Here is a 6,069-nt window from a genome sequence, read left to right on the forward strand (position 1 = left end):
GGAATTGTGGAGTTATATGGTACTTCTATTTTTAGTGAGAAGCCTCCATACTGTTTTCCACAGTGGCTGCACCAATTTCCATTCCCATGAACCATTTAGGAGGGTTTTCTTTTCTCCACATTGTCACAAATGTTTGTTATTCATTTTTTTTTTTTTTTTTACGATATCCATTCTGACAGATATGAGGTATTCAGTGATATCTCATTGTGGGAATTTTCTTTTCCCTGATGATTAATGATGTTGAATATCTTTTCCTGTGCCTGTTATCTGCCTGTCTGCTTTGGAAAATTGTGTGTCCAGGTTTTCTCCTCATTTCTAAATCAAATAGCTTTTTTTTTTATGTTGAATTGCATGAGTTGTTTATGTATTTTGAGCATTAACCCCTATTCTCTCATCATTTGCAAGTATTTTTCCCCAATCTGAGGATTGTGTTTTTATTTTGTTGATGGTTTCCTTTGCTGAGCAAAGGATTTTAAGTTTAATTAGGTCCTATATTTTAAATTTTGCCTTTATTTCATTTGCTTCAGGAGACAGAAGCAAATATATATATATATATATATATATATATATATATATATATATATATATATATATATATATATATATATATATATATATATAGAGAGAGAGAGAGAGAGAGAGAGAGAGAGAGAGAGAGAGAGCGCTGTGGTTTCTGTCAGAGTGTTCTGCTTATATTTTCCTCTAGGAGTTTTATGGTATCCAGTCTTATATTTAGGTCTTTAACCCAATTTGAAGGTTTTTAACCCAACTTGAGGATTTTTAACCCAATTTGAGGGTTTTTTGTATATGGTGTTAGTAAATGCCCTAGTTTCATTCTTGTACCTGTAGCGGTCCAATTTTCCCAGAACTACTTATATAAGAGACTGTCTCTCTCCATTGTATGTTCTTGCTTTCTTTGACCATAAGTGCATGGGTCTATTTCTGGGGCCTCTATTCATTTCCTTAATCTATGTATCTGATTTTGGTCCAATAACATACTGTCTTGATTACTGTTGAGATTGTTTTGATTACACAGAGTATAATTCCTCCCACTCTGTTCTTCTTTCTCAAAATTATTTTCTGGTGTTCTCAGGTTTTGGGTTTAAGTCTCCTGCCTCTGGGTTTCAGTTTTATTCTTCCTGTAGTCTCAGGGCTTCTCCAACCATACAGCACTGATAATAAAACTTCTAGGTTAATGGTGAAAAGTTTCTCCCCCGTTAGGGACACCCAGAGAGGTTCACAGAGTTACATGAGGAAGAGGAGAGGGAGGAGGGAGATAGAGATGAGCAGGAGGAGAAAAAGGGGGACTCAAGAGGAGAGAGACAGATCTACGAAGTTGTCTGATCCCAGAGTGTTCTCCGTAGCCCAGACACCCACAAAGATTCACAGAATTGGATTGGGAAGAGAAGGGGAAAGGAGGAAATAGAGGTGTTCTGAGGTAGAAAACAGAGAGTCAAGATTGGGAGAGAATAATCAACACACTCCTGAATAAAAATGGGAGCTGAATATTGGATTCTTAAATGTTCACAATTTATACCATATACTGAAAAACAAAAATTAAAAATCTAGAGTAGAGGTTAGACTCTTAAAAACACTATATTAGAAACAAAAACCAAAACATAAAAAAAAAAATTTAGAAATATATATGAAGTTTGGTTTGAAAATAGGGCTTCTCTTCTTTTTTTTTTTTTTTTCCGTGTAAGGTTATAGTGTATTGAAAATGAAAATTAAGGAGTAGTAAGAGGAGTACTAGAGGACTTTAAAAGAAATAAGAGAAAAAGAAAAATAGAAAATAGAAGAGAAGAAGAAAAAAGAAAAGAAAAAAAAAGAAGAAAGAGAAAAAAAATTGTTTTACCTAATTAAAAAAATTGCAAAAATCTATGAAAATGAAAGCTAAGGAGTAATGGGGGAGTAATAGGGAATTTTAAAGGAAAATAAAAGAGAAAAAAGAAAAAAAATTTTTTTTCCTTACTTAAAAAAAAAAAAAAGAAAAAATATATCTAGGAATTTCTCTGGAGCTGTTGCGGTCAGTGTGGGTTCGGCTCAGTTTCAGATATCTCTTCGTTCCAGCTTACACTTCTCAATATCTACAGGCCCTTCCAGTGAAGTCGGTGTTCTCTACAGGGATTTTAATCTGTTGCACCGGTCCCTTCTGAAGCGGTTCCCTTTGTTTATTTGGCTTCTGTTGCCGGTCTCTTCAGGGCCTAATTTCCGCCCTGACACAGGCGGGCGGAGGTGGACTCTTATTCAGGTAGCTAGTGCCGTAGTGCTTCGGCGAGGGGCCGGCGCTCCGGGGAGGGGCCGGCGCTATTTTCTCCGTCTGGGCTGCTCAGGCTCCCGGCTGCTCTGTATGGAGCGCGCCCCACGCTGTGCGCGGTTCCAGCCCTCGGGTGATTCACAAAAGCGCGGAACACAAAGCTGCGCCCGCGGTTTGTCCCCACGCCGCCCGAGTGGCTCAGGCAGCCAGGCGCTTGTCGGGCGCTCTCTCCCCGGGTGCGGCGCGCCTTCTGCCCTGCGCTATCCCAGCCTCAGTTTCCGCCGCGCCAGTCGGGTGCGTGCGCCTTCTGCCCTCCGCGCCCCCAGCCCCAATCCCGCCCGCACCGGCGGGGCGCGTGTACCGTGTCTAGCCACGACCCTCCTGGCGGATGTCGACCATCCAGAATCTCGGGAGGTCTTTGATTAGAAGGCGGAGGCCCGTCTGCAGTGCGGCAGGGGATGCGGTCCTTGGGGCCGAGCCTTGCCCTTCCCCTCCCCCCTGCTTCCTGCCTCCGGCGGGGCTGGGCCGGTCCGCAGCCTGCGAGCTCTTCTCTGGACTTTCTCGGTCCCTTTGTTCTGCGAACGGCGGGCAGTGTGTTCGGGCCGGTTAATTTTCTCTCTCTTTGCTCTCCCACAGTTCAAGCTGGGAACTCACAAAAGCTCCCTCCGATTGCCCTCAGGGCACTCTGGCCCGGACCCTGCCCCAAGCAATGCGCCCGCTCCTCTCCATTCCGCCCCCACTTGCTGGTGGCGGATGCGGGCGTCTGGGGCACTTTTCTGCTGGGTGTTGCTTTTAGGCTCGTAATCTGTGGGTTTTATTTATTGTATCCATCCCAGTCAGATTCAAACTCTGAGATTCAAACACTTCCCCCAGGCCCGCCAGTGCGAGGGTTTCCCAGTGTCTGGAAACGTCCTCTATTAAGAACCTTCCTGGGACGGATCTCCGTCCTTAGCTCTTTTGACTCACTTTTTATCTTTTATATTTTGTCCTACCTCCTTTCAAAGACAATGGGCTGCTTTTCTGGGCGTCTGATGACCTCAGCTAGTGATCAGAAGTTGTTTTGTGAAGTTTGCTCTGCGTTCAGTTATTCTTTTGATGAATTTCTAGGAGAGAAAGTGGTCTCCCCGTCCTACTCCTCCGCCATCTTGGCTCCTCCCCCTCTCAAAATTGTTTTGACTTCTCAGGATCTTTTGTGTTTCCACACAAATTTTTTAAATTATTCCTTCTAGTTCTTTAAAAAATGCCATTGGTCATTTGATAGGGATTGCACTGAATCTGTAAATCACCTTGGGTAGTATGGTCATCTTATCAGTGTTAATTCTTCCAATTCAAAAACGTGACATATCTTTCCATCTGTTTGTATTGTCTTCAATTTCTTTCATCAATGTGGTATAGTTTTCAGAGTCCAGGTCTTTCATCTCCTTTGAGGTAGGTTTACCCCTAGGTAAACCTTTTTTATGAAAAGGTAAATGGGATTTTTTCTTTAATTTCTCTTTTTGATAGTTCTTTGTTAGTGTATAGAAATGCAACAGATTTCTCTGTATTAATTTTGTATCCTGCACTTCACTGACCTCCCTGATGAACTCTAGTAGTTTTCTTTAGGATTTTCTATATATAGTATCAAGTCATTTGCAAACAGTGACAGTTTCTTCTCCCTTTCTGATGTGGATTGCTTTTATTTCTTTTTCTTTTCAGATTACTGTGGCTAGGACTTCCAAAACTATGTTCAGTCAAAGTGGCAAGAGTGGGCATTATCAACTTGCTCCTGATCCTAGACTGAGTTCTTTCAGCTTTTCACTGTTGAGTATGATGTGTTTTCTATGGGCTTCTCATTGTTGTTATGTAGATACTAAGTCATGTCCAACTCTTTTGAGACCCTGTGGACTGTAGCTGCCAGGCTCTTCTGTCCGTGGGACTTCCCAGGCAAGAATACTGGAGTGGGTAGCCACTCCCTTCTCCAAGGGATCTTTCCCACTCAGAGATCGAACCCACATCTCTTGCATCGGCAGGCAGTCTCTTTCCCACTGAGCCACCAAGGAAGCCCATGGGTTTGTCGTATATGGCCTTATTGTGGTGAGGTATGTTCCCTTTACATCCCCTTTCTGGAGATTTTTTATTACAAACGGATGCTGAATTTTATCAAAAACTTTTTCTACATCTATTGAGATAATTGGATGTTTTTTATTCTTCAATTTGTTAACATGGTATATCACACAGAAATAAAAAAATCCTCATATCCCTAGGATAAATCCCACTTGATCATGGTATACGACCCTTTTAATGTATTATTACATTTGGTTTGCTAATTTTTTAAATTTTACTATTCATAAGACTGAAGAGAAAGAGCAAAAAGTGGCTACAAACAATGAACAGAAGACAAATACAAACAGCAGCTAACAATACTGAATTTCTAGACTTAAGTTCTAAAAGGATGTCAACACTCAGGACACTGCGACATGTAATCATGATGTCAATCACCTCAAAAACAGAAATCTAGCTCATGAGAAACTGCTTTGTTTTAATAACAGAAAGGCATTTTTCATGATGGGCAGAGCTCTTCCAAAAGAAAAACAACACTTGCAATTTATGGAGCCAACAAGAAAGATATGTTAAAAGTGTCCCACTCCTTAATCGGCTATACTCCAATACAAAATATAAAAAGAATTTTTTAAAGTCTCCCACTCCAATAGATGCTCTACTCATAAATTTTGCTTTTCATAAATACTTTAATGTTTTAGAATGTTGTTGTTGTTCAGTCGTTAAGTGGTGTCTGACTCTTTGAGACCCTATGGACTGCAGCACACCGGGCTTCCCTATCCAAAACCACCTTCCAGAGCTTGCTCAAACTCATATCCATCGAGCTGGTGATGCCATCCAACCATCTTGTCCTCTCTCTTCCCCTTCTCCTCCTGATTTCAACCTTCCCCAGCATCAGGATCTTTCTCAATGAGTTAACTCTTTACATCAGGTGGCCAAAGTTTTGGAACTTCAGTCTCAGTATGTCCCTCTCATGACTATTCAGAAATGATTTCCTTTAGGATTGACATTTTTGATCTCCTTGCAGCCCAAGGAACTCTCAAGAGTCTTCTCTAATACCAACATTCACAACTTTGGCCAAGACAACACCCTCTCCTTCCTCTACCCATGACGTCATCCATAGCAACTCTTTCTTTCTGGTACACAGACCATGGGATTTCCAGAATAAATCAACAATGCCTGCCTGTTCTCTGATGCTCAGGGAGCGATGTGTGAAGCAACAACTCCACCTCCTTCTGAAATGTCCTGGGAAGGATTTTCCTTGACTTTTAGTAACAAAGGAGAGAAAACTCCATATTCCATATAATTTTAAGCAATTCCTTTAGAATTTTTAATGAATGACATGTTTTGAGTGACTTGCTATTTGCCATTTAGTGACTTGATGTTTGTCAGTGAAAGTGCTGTCATTTGGCAATACTTGTATTTTCTAGGATGAGATCAATTAAGCCAATAGGGTTAAAACAAAATACTTAAGTTAAAGATATTTATCTTCTTATCTTAAAGGAAATGTAGATGATTTTAGCTGTTAATTCTGTGGCTATGAAGCAAAGGGTCTATTCACTTAGAAACAGAATGACCTTATTTCACTTATCCTTGAGGAATTACAGATTTTCCCAGTTTTTTTTTTTTTTTTTTATGTTTCAGATTTTAATGTGACTTTAAATTTGTTCTTTTCACATTGTGTAAATTTAAGGTGTGCTGAGTGTTACTTTGGTAGACTGGTATATCATAGTTGGTTGTCATTTTAACAATCTTTAGGACATCACATACTTATA

The sequence above is a fragment of the Muntiacus reevesi genome, chromosome 6 (assembly GCF_963930625.1).
Source record: "Muntiacus reevesi chromosome 6, mMunRee1.1, whole genome shotgun sequence".
NCBI classification, from domain to species: Eukaryota; Metazoa; Chordata; class Mammalia; order Artiodactyla; family Cervidae; genus Muntiacus; species Muntiacus reevesi.